Below are 10,836 nucleotides of genomic sequence, written 5' to 3'. Positions count from 1 at the left end.
GCTTGGGGACAGGGAAGGATTGAGATGTTCCCAATTTAGATTTATCCATTGTTTCTGTTCCAGGAGCACTGAGGTGGCTCCAGGGGGTTTATGGCTCAGGAGAAATATCCAGGGATGCTTCCCTTGGCACATCCCTGGGTGGGACAATGTCCAAGGGCATGGCCCCAGGGGACATCAGGATGGGCTCCATGTGGAGCTCGCAGTGGTTTGCCGGGAATTTGGGATTTTCCTGGGAAGTCTCAGTGCTGCTCTGGAAATTGTGGATGGAAAAGGGAGGGGTCCTGCCCTGCCACAGAGCACGGGGAGGAGCTGGAGGGCAGAACCTCCAGGGGGGTGGGGAGCTCAGGACCCAGCAGGGGTCAGGATCCAGCAGGGATCAGCATCCAGCAGGGGTCAGGATCCAGCAGGGATCAGCATCCAGCAGGGGTCAGGATCCAGCAGAATTCAGCATCCAGCAGGAATGAGGATCCAGCAAGAATCAGCATCCAGCAGGAATGAGGATCCAGCAGAATTCAGGATCCAGCAGAATTCAGGATCCAGCAGAATTCAGGATCCAGCAGAATTAAGGATCTAGGATTGGTAACCAGGGAAGAGCCCTCCACGGGAATGGAGCTGCAGGAATCCACAGAGGGCATCCTGTGAATTCCACAGTATCTGACCCCACAGGCCCCCTCCCTGGATCCCTGGATCCCTTGGAAGGTGTCCTCACCCATGGAACTGGGTGGTCTCTAAGGTCCCTTCCAACCAAACCATTCCATCTGCTATTCCATGCACTGCCAGCCTGGAGGACAGCGCCTCCAGCAGGGATCAGGATGGGAGAGAAAACGGGAGGGAAATGGATCTCTGTGGATTTAAAGTTTTTCAGGAAGGGGAAATGTTCAACAGTTTTTTGAACCATGGAATGGTTTGGGTTGGAAGGGAACTCAAAGCCCACCCAGTGCCACCCACCGGGACACCTGCCACTATCCCAGGCTGCCCCAAGCCCCATCCAGCCTGGCCTTGGGCACTTCCAGGGATGGGACAGGTAAATATTCCTCAGAAAATGTCAAAGAGCCTTTAGTTGGACATGCCCACGTTTTCTGTGTGTTGGTGGCTGCTTTGGCTCCTCACCAGGAGCCCACCTGGACCTGTTGGAGCTGCTCCTCCCTGGCCAGCTCGGAGCCAAAGCATTTCCTGGCTGATCCCAGAGCCTTGGGGACTTGGATTTGTCACCTCCCAGCGTGAATTCCCTCTCAGAGCTGAGCAGGGGTATGTGATAAACGAGGAAGAACTTGGCCATGGCAGCTTAAAACATCAGCTGGGATTAAAAAATCCCCTGATCACCTGAGATATGGATGCAAGGACAGCAGGGCCGGGTCCCTATCAATGGCTGAGGGAGATCCTGCAGATCCTGATGGGCTCATGGAGATCCCACAGACCCCAATGGGTTGCTGGAGGTCCCACAGACCCCAATGGGCTGCTGGAGGTCCCACAGACCCCAATGGGCTGCTGGAGGTCCTGCAAATCCTGATGGGCTGGTGGAGATCCTACACATCCTGATGGGCTGCTGGAGATCCTACAGACCCCAATGGACTGGTGGAGATCCTACAGATCCTGATCTATAGCTGCTGGAGATCCTGCAGATCCTGATGGGCTGCTGGAATCCTCCAGCTTTGTGGAGATTCTTGGCTGGATAAAGAGAGCCCCAAATTCCTGCCTTGTCCAAGACTTTGCTGGTGGCTTGAGCGAGTTTGGAGCGAGCTGGGGCTTTCCTCTCCCACTGGAGGACACCTGGAGGAGCTGGAATTCCTGGGGGATATTTTAAGGGCACAGCAGTGCATGAGAAACCAGGCTGTGATTTCCACTCCTCACAGAATATCTCAGTTTTCTTTTCCCTTATTTTCTATAAATATGGATTTTCCCATTATCCCCATAAAAGGGAGATCCCTCCTCAGACCCTGCCAGGAGACAGATGATGGCAATGAATTCCAGAGCTCTGTCCTGCTGGTAGGAATTTCTCCAGTGGATTTTATTTGCCTGTTCCCATCCCTCCTGCTTCCTTCAGCAGAGCATTCCTCCCACGGGCTGGGAAGAAAGGCAGGGATGGGGCTGGATCAGGGAGCTGCAATCCAGGTGGTCCTGAACCTTCCTTCATCCCCTGACACATCCCCAGCTCCCTCCAGCTTTAAACCTCCATCATTAAAGCCTCTCCTAAAGACAAACAGTGCCTGGGAAGATTTATCATTTCTGCTGCTGTAATTACCTGTCAGGATGAAAAGAATGGCCCTTTCCAGGGAACGCTGGGCTTGTTCTTTAATTAATTAATATGCAGCTTGTCATGCAAAATCAAGGTCATCAAGATGGAGATGGAGATGGAGATGATGTCCCAGCACTGCTGCTCTTCTACAGCCTGGCAGAGCCCTGGGGGGAGAGACTGCAGGAGAATGGGGAGGGTTTATTTGGGAATCTTGCTCCTCATGGGCCTATTGAGCCAAAAATGTCTTTTTAATATAAATGATATCCTTCAAATTGAGACACTGAGGGTTTGGATGGGATATTGGGAGGGAATTCCTGGCTATGAGGGTGGGCAGGCCCTGGCACAGGGTGCCCAGAGCAGCTGGGGCTGCCCCTGGATCCTGGGATTGTTCAGGGTTGGGCAGAGTTTGGATCAGCCTGGGGCAGTGGAAGGGGTCCCTGCCATGGCAGGGGTGGCACTGAGTGGGCTTTGAGGTCCCTTCCAAGCCAACCTGGAATTCTGGGATGATTCGCTGTCCCTTCAAGCTGGGAATGCTCAGAGGAGTTGCCATGGATTGGTTTGTGCAGGGACACATCAGGACAAGGTTTCTTCTCCCAAAATGTTCCTGAGATCTGCTGCCTTTGGAATTCCTCTCCTGGGACTCTGCAGGAGGAGTTGGGAGACCTGGGCTCATCCATCCTGGAAAAGGCACCTGAGAGATCTGAATTTTGGGTGTCCTAAAGGCCACCAGGCCCCATGTCCAAGTCCCTGCTGGGCTGGTTCCTCTTGGAGAAACAGCCTGGAGAAAACTGGGCTGTCACAGGGGCATGAACCCATCCCTAAATTCAGATATTCCAAGAGGAAGGGAAGGGATTTTCCAGGAGGAGAGATTTTCCAGGAGGAGGGATTTTCCAAGAGAAGGGATTTTCCAGGAGGAGGGATTTTCCAGGAGGAGGGATTTTCCAAGAGAAGGGATTTTCCAGGAGGAGGGATTTTCTCCATTCTCCTGGTGGGATGTGGATGTCTCTGCTCATCCTCCCACTTCAGTCCTGGTGTATCCCAGAAGTTTTTGCAGCCTGCTGCTTCTGCTGCAGCCCCCTGGATCCCTGGGGATGCTGCTGTCCCTGGGTTTTCTACTTGCCACATTCTCAGGCTTGTTTGCCTGTGCTATCTTTGTGCTTGGTAAAAACATCTTCTTGTTTGGGGTGGGTTTATCCTTTGCTCTAAGCCATAAAAACCCTTCTAACCAACACACCCTTTGCCTCCTTGGTTAGCCAGTGAGACTGGCTCAGCAAATCTCAATTTACACATCTATTATTCTTCTCTATCAAAACTTGCTTCCATCTCTATTCCTTCTTCAGATTCTCCATTCCCAAATCTTTCTGCTAAGCACACATATCTGTGAGACTTTCTTGTCAAACTTTCATCCTTCCCTGCACCTGGGCAGGATTATTTCCCTGGGATCACAGACTCTATTAGCATGAGGAATTGCTGCTGGGGCTCCTGAGACAAATGTTCCTGTTCCTGTTCCTGCTGAGAGGGATCCCTGGGGTTGGGATTGCACTGCCCATCAATTCTGGAGACAGGCTCCATTCCAGCTGCTGCCCCAGCCCATAATTGGAACTCCATTAGAAACTGTAAACATGGACTTTGGGATATAAATGCTCCTTTAAATTCATTGGAGTGGGGAGGGACGGGAGGGGGAGAGCAGGGAGCAGGGAAAACAGGCAGGGAACAGAGAATGGGGACAGGGAATAGGGACAGGGAACAGGGACAGAGAATAGGGACAGGGAACAGGGAATAGGGAAAAGGGAATAGGGACAGGGAATAGGGAACAGGGACAAGGGACAGGAGACAAGGACAGGGAATACAGAAAATGGGCAGGGAACAGGGATCAGGGAATAGGAACAGGGAATAGGGAACAGGGAATAGGAAATAGGGAATAGGGACAGGGACAAGGAACAGGAACAGGGAATAGGGAATGGGTATAGGGACTGGGATAGGGGACAGGGAATAGGGACAGGGGACCAGGGGCAGGGAACAGGGAATAGGGACCAGGGACAGGGACTAGGGAACATGGAACAGGGATCAGATCCTCCAGCACCAGCTCCAGGAGATGAGGAAGGGGCTGTGGAGCAGCTGTGGGGGAATTTGGGGGCAGATCCCCAAAATATGTGAATTTTGCTCCATTTGTGGAGCAGCTCACAGAATCCCAGGATCATTGAGATTGGAAAATGCCTTCACGATCACTGAGTCCCAGCTGTGCCTGATCCCTGCCTTGTCCCAGCCCAGTTTCTGAGTGCCACATCCAGGTGTTCCTTGGACACCTCCAGGGCTGGGCACTCCAACCCTCCCTGGGCATTCCAAGGCCTGACCCCCCTTCCATGGGGAAATTCCTGCTGTGCCCACCCTGAGCTGCCCTGGCCCAGCCTGAGGCCGTTCCCTCTGCTCCTGTCCCTGTTCCCTGGAGCACAGCCCGGCCCCCCCGGCTGTGCCCTCCTGGCAGGAGCTGTGCAGAGCCACAAGGGCCCCCTGAGCCTCCTTTGCTCCAGGCTCAGCCCCTGCCCAGCTCCCTCAGCCTCTCCTGGGGCTCCAGACCCTTCCCAGTTCTGTTCCCTTCTCTGGTCATGCTCCAGCCCCTCTGTGTCCAGGATGGATCCTCCTGGTCCCTCAGTGGGATCATCTCACTCCTGGAGCTGCTCATCCATGAACCAATCCCTAAATTCAGATATTCCATGGACACAGGGGAAGATGAGGGATTTTCCCCATTCTCCTGGTGGGACATGGATGTCCCTGCTCATCCTTCCACTTCAGTCCTGGTGTATCCCAGAAGTTCTTGCAGCCTATTGCCTTCTGGATCCCTTGGAATCCCAGACTGGCTCTGAGGCTGTCCCTTGTTCCCTCCATCTGGAGCCACCCCTGATTCCAGACTGGTCCCAGCGTCTGCTTCCCATCCCAGGCTGGAATGTCTGGAGCCTCTGGACAGCACCAGGTTGGAGCTGGAATGTTTCTCCAGGAAATGTGGGCTGTGATCAGGAAAAAGAAATAAAATAACTTCCAAAAAACCACAACCTTCTCCTGGATTTGTAATTGGATTCTTATTCTTATTCTCTTATTCTCATTCTTACTCTCTTATTCTTACTCACTTATTCTTATTCTCTTATTCTTATCCTCTTATTCTTATTCACTTATTCTTACTCTCTTATTCTTACTCACTTATTCTTTGCTGTTTCTGTGCATGTTTTCCTCCTGCTGAAATGCCAAATTCCCATCAAAAACTTAATTTGTAGCCCTCCCTTGCCTTGATTTCTATTTCCAGCCATCCCTGCCTGTGTTTCCCTGGAGATTCTCCAAGGTGTGATCAGAGCTGTGCAGAGGTGATGGGGCAGCTGGCTCGTGTCCCCTGCTCTCCCAGCATGCCGTGACCTGGGTGACATTTATTTAATCTGTTATTGAGCTGTGGTTTGCATGGACAAATGAGCCATCCATGGGCTGAGTTCCTGGGAAATCCATCTCCTAAGGAGCTGGGAACCTTCTGTATTGGTAATACCAATATTGGGGATGGGACGTGCCTTGGTTTGTGTGGCCCTGCTGCTGAACCAAACAGCAGCAACTGTGGTGATTTCACCCCAGAGACACTTTTGGCTGCCAGGGTGTGTGGTGTTTTGTTGTCACTATATTACAAGAGTTCTATTATCATTACATTGCAAAGGTTCCATGTTGATAGAGTTTTGTACCTCCTTGATGTTTCTTGTAGGCAGCTCCTCTAGGCACTGACTCTTCCTTGTCCTCACAGCAGACAACTGACTCCAGTTCCCTCAACCAGCCAATCCACTCTTTTATAACACTCTTCTCATTGGCTACAGCCGCGGCCTATTAACATCAGGCCTGCTCCTAATCCTTAATAATTGGCTCAGCTGCAACTCTTTAGGTGGTAAGATTACATTCTATACCACTTTATTTACTTATGTTCTATCCCCCTACAGTGTTTCACCCCACAGACACTTTGGGCTGCCTGGGTGTGTGGTGTTTTCACCCCAGAGACACTTTGGGCTGCCTGGGTGTGTGGTGTTCCACTCCATGGACACTTTTGCCTGGCTGGATGCTGCAGTTGGGTGCATGGAGACAAATCCAGGCCTGCAGGAGCTCTGGTGGTGCTGGGATGGAGCTTCCCCCTGTAACAGGGTCTGCTCCTCAGGCAGAGAAGCTTTGAGGCGATGGTGAAGGAAAAGGAGTTGGTCTGATGGAGGGTTTGGATCCAGAGCTTTATTCTGGCCCTCAGGCCTCTGAATGCAGCACCAGCTCCCACAGAACTCCCTGAGCCCGTGGTTGCTGCTCCTTTGAACCCCGGGGAGAGGGGCAGGGAAGGGGTAGGGAGGCACCAAGCAGGGACAGGAGGGGAGGGACAAAGGGACAAAGGACACCTGGATGGCCCAATGCCCCCAGGGGTAGAGGGCATCCTTTGAATCTGCCAATCACTCGATGCCCTTCTGGAATGCCAGGACTGACAGACAGTGCTGGGAGGGGTCAGGGTGAGGAAAGGAGAGGTGACTGACACACCTGGGGAAGAAATCTTCAGGGGAGAAACCCGGGGTTCTGAGGTAAGCCAAGAAATCACACTGCAACACTTCTGCTGCTGCAGGAGGGGCCCGAGGAGAATCCTGTGTGGGGGAGGAGATGGAGGGACCTGGATGTCCTGGAGGGAGGCCTGGAAGTTCTGGATGTGCAGGAGAAAAGCTGAAAATGCAGGATGTGGGATCAAAGACCAGTGTGGGATATGGGATAGAAAACAGACACAGATCCACAGGACATTTGGGTTCCTGGAGCTCTCCCAAAGAGCACTCAGGGCTGTTTGGTGTCCCCAAGTGTTTAATAGTCCCATGGAGGTGTTAATTCCCTTCTAGGGAAGCACAAGGATTGGAGGGGTGGAACTCAGCAGAGAGAGGAGCAAGAACACTCCTGGTCCAAGCAGGATATGGGATCTTGGAGCAGGACAAGGTGGGAGGGGGCTTGGGATGTCCCCAAAGCACCAACAGCCCCAGGGGACAGCAGGAGATGGGAGGGGACAGCTGGGGACATTCTCCATCTGCTCCTCTTCCCCAGGCAACCATGGACCATGGGGACAGGGGACATGGGAATATGGGTACAAGGGGACAGAGGGATGTGGGGACATGGGAATATAGGGCCATGGGGACACAGGGGTATGAGGACAGGGGGACAGAGGGATGTGGGGACTTGGGGACAGGGGATCGGGGTATATGGGGACAGAGGGATGTGGGGACATGAGGACAAAGTGACACAGGGATATGGGGACAGAGGGATGTGGAGAAATGGGGACAGGGGACGTAGGTATATGGGGACATAAGGACAGGGGGACATGGGGATTTGGGAATATTGGGATACAGGGATATGGGGACGTGGGGACATGAGACAGAGGGACATGGGGACACAGGGACACAAGTACATTGGTCTGAGGTGCCTCTGGTGTGAGGATCCCAGGGAATGGTCCCAGGCCAAGGCAGGAATGTTTGGACAGTGATGCTGCTGGGATTGCTGGGGTCTGTGCAGGGCCAGGAGTGGCACTGGAGGATCCCTGTGGGTCACTTCCACCTCAGGATATCCCATTTTTCCATGATTTTCCATCCCTTCCTGGCTCCAGGGACTGAGCCAGGGCCTCCCTGCCAGCATTCCCATGGAACTGGAGGGAGAGACAGACTGAAATTAATTCCCTGCAAACACCAGGCACTGCTCACTGACTGCTCTCCTGGATTAGTGCTGTTTGTTAATTGGATAATGGATAAGACTTCCTGGGAATCTTTGTTCAAATCCCAGCAAATTTGCTGGGCTAATATTGATGGCTCTGAGCACCAGGAGCAGAACAGAGCTTGGGTTTATTAGGAATAAATCAGGCTGGACAAAGTTAATTACATTTCTGATGGAATTGCTAAATTAGGGGCTGGAGGTGTTCATAGATCCCGGTTTTAGTCAAGTGCTCATCTGGGCTAGGTGCAAATCCCCGGGGAATGTCACAGCAGGGCAGGTTCTGCTCTTCCTGCTCCAACTCTGAGTTAAAGGAAATCCCTCCTTCCATCATCTTAATATTCCTTTGGTCTGGAAAAATGTATCCCAGGCAGCTGCTGACAGGATTTTGCCTCTTAGGGTGAATTTGCCTGAAGGAAAAAGTGATCCAAGAGCAAAAACTGCGGGTTTGGTTTGATAATAAACACATTAAACAACTCAGTGTGGATTTAATTCCTGCCACGTCAATAGAAAGAAGGAGAAGAAAGGGGTGGGAATGTTGTGGAATGAGCTTTCCTGGAGCTCTTAGAGGGAAAATAAAAATGTTTTATGTTTTTATTTTATTATAGGGTGTTTGCAGGGATGGTTGGAACAACCTCCCATGGGGAGCTGAAGGTGGTGGTTGTGGGATTGTAGGTTTGGAACACAGAGGCAATGCTCTCAAAAGGCAGAATTTGTCTGGGAATGGGGATTCAGAGAATTCCAGAATTATTTGGATTGAGAGGGACCTTAAAAACCATTTAATTCCCACCCCTGCCACGGCAGGGACACCTTCCACTGTCCCAGGCTGCTCCAAGCCCCAGTGTCCCACCTGGCCTTGGGCACTGCCAGGGATCCAGGGGCAGCCCCAGCTGCTCTGGGCACCCTGTGCCAGGGCCTGCCCACCCTCCCAGGGAACAATTCCTGCCCAGTATCCCACCAAACCCAAACCCTTCCTTTGGGCTCTCCTGTCACTGTGATATTTTGTGAAAAATCCCTTTGCCAAGATTTCTTCTCCTGGGAAGCCTCAGTTTCTCCATGTTTTACTCCTCTGGAATGTGATTTGGAGAATTGTTTACCCAGCATGTGAATTGTTTTTAATTAATGACCAATCACAGCCAGCTGTGTCAGACTCTCTGAGTCTGTCAGGGGTTTTTATTATTCATTCTTTTCCAGCTTTCTGATGTGTCCTCTCTCTTCTTTAGCATAGTTTTAGTATAGCATATAATATAATATAAATTATAAATATAATATAAATTATAAATATAATATAAATTATAAATATAATATAAATTATTAATATAATATAATATAATATAATATAATATAATATAATATAATATAATATAATAATGAGCCTTCTGAGCACTTGGAGTCAGATTCTCATCTCTCACCTCATCCTGGGGACCCTCACAACACCACAACACTCTCCCACTTCCCTTTTATGGCCACTTCCACCACTCCAGGCTGTCCCATCCTTCTGTGGGATCATTTTCCTCCCATCCCAACCTGGGGGGTTCTGGGGCCCTGCACAGATCCCAGAGCAGCTCTGGCTGTCCCCAGACCCCTGGCAGTGTCCAAGGAATGACCCAGGACCATCCATTCCCATGGACCCCAGGATCTCTGCTGGGCCCCTCCCAATCTTTTAGGACAACCCCAGAAGGAAAGATGTTGTTCCTTTATTGCATCCTTCAGGGTTTCCTGAGAGCTCTAAGAACCACGAAGGAATTATCCCAAATTTTGGAGTGATCCTTAAGGCCCTTCCAACCCAAACCTGTGGAAACCCCTTCTAATCTGGAAGTTTCCAGGAAGGAAAAACTGGAATTGTGGCTCCTGGGACAGTTTGTGTCCCATCCTCTGCTTGCTGCAGCCCAGCCCATCCATGGCTGGATTAAATTAAATTTGGAGGGAGTTTGGGATGAAACCAACCCCTGGTGGGATTCCAATGGAGCTGAGGGCAGGGGAGCTCCTGCAGCTCCTGCTGGATTCATCCCAGCCTTTCTCAGCAGAGGAAATTATCCCTGAGGGTGCTTCTCCAGCAGTTTTAGTGGCAAAAGGGAAAGCAAAGGAAATGTTTAGGGCAGTAAAAAATAGGTGGGGAAGGGTTTTAGGGAGCTGTGAGCTTAGGATGAGGCCTCATTTCAGCAGGAGCACAGGAGAAATGGAACTGAAGCTGCATTTTATGGGAAAAACAGCAGAGGATGAGCTGTGAATCACCAGTTACTGCTTCCCTGGAAATAGTGCTGGGGGTTGGGAAGATGGGAACTGCAGGGGTTTGTATTTCCAGGAGAAGGCTTTGAGTGGGTTTTAACTTCGGGAAGAGCATCCCCTCCTTTCTTTGGGAATTCTCCTGATTCCCATCCGCTCTTGGAAGTGAGTACCCAGCAAAGATTCCCCCATCAGAGCCTCATTAACACCCTGAGCTAATTATATTCATTAACAAAACCCTGTAGGTCCCGAGCTGCTGTGACCTGAGGGGACAGCACAGAGGGAGGGGACACAGGTGGGGACAAACCTGGCTGTGCTTCCTGTGGAATTCCTGCAGAGCCCAGGATAAAAACTGCCCCAGGTTTACAGGAGCTGCCTCAGTGATGTCCCAGCAGGAATTCTCCAGGCCTGGCTGCCTTTGCTTGGAGGGAATTCTGATCTGGAAGAGGCTCCTGCTGGGATTGGGGTGGGACCAGCAGTTCCAGGTGGAGCAGAGGGGATTTGGGATGCCCTGGGAGGGGAACTGGGGGATTTATGCCCTGCTGGGTTTTGTAGGGTCTCCCCAAGCCAAGGAGCTGCTCTGGGTGAGGAAGAGGAGGAGGAGGAGCCGAAGCTACTGGTGCTGGGCTTGGCAG

The sequence above is a fragment of the Molothrus ater genome, chromosome 27 (genome assembly GCF_012460135.2).
Source record: "Molothrus ater isolate BHLD 08-10-18 breed brown headed cowbird chromosome 27, BPBGC_Mater_1.1, whole genome shotgun sequence".
NCBI lineage: Eukaryota > Metazoa > Chordata > Aves > Passeriformes > Icteridae > Molothrus > Molothrus ater.
Note: the sequence above shows the minus strand (reverse complement) of the source record.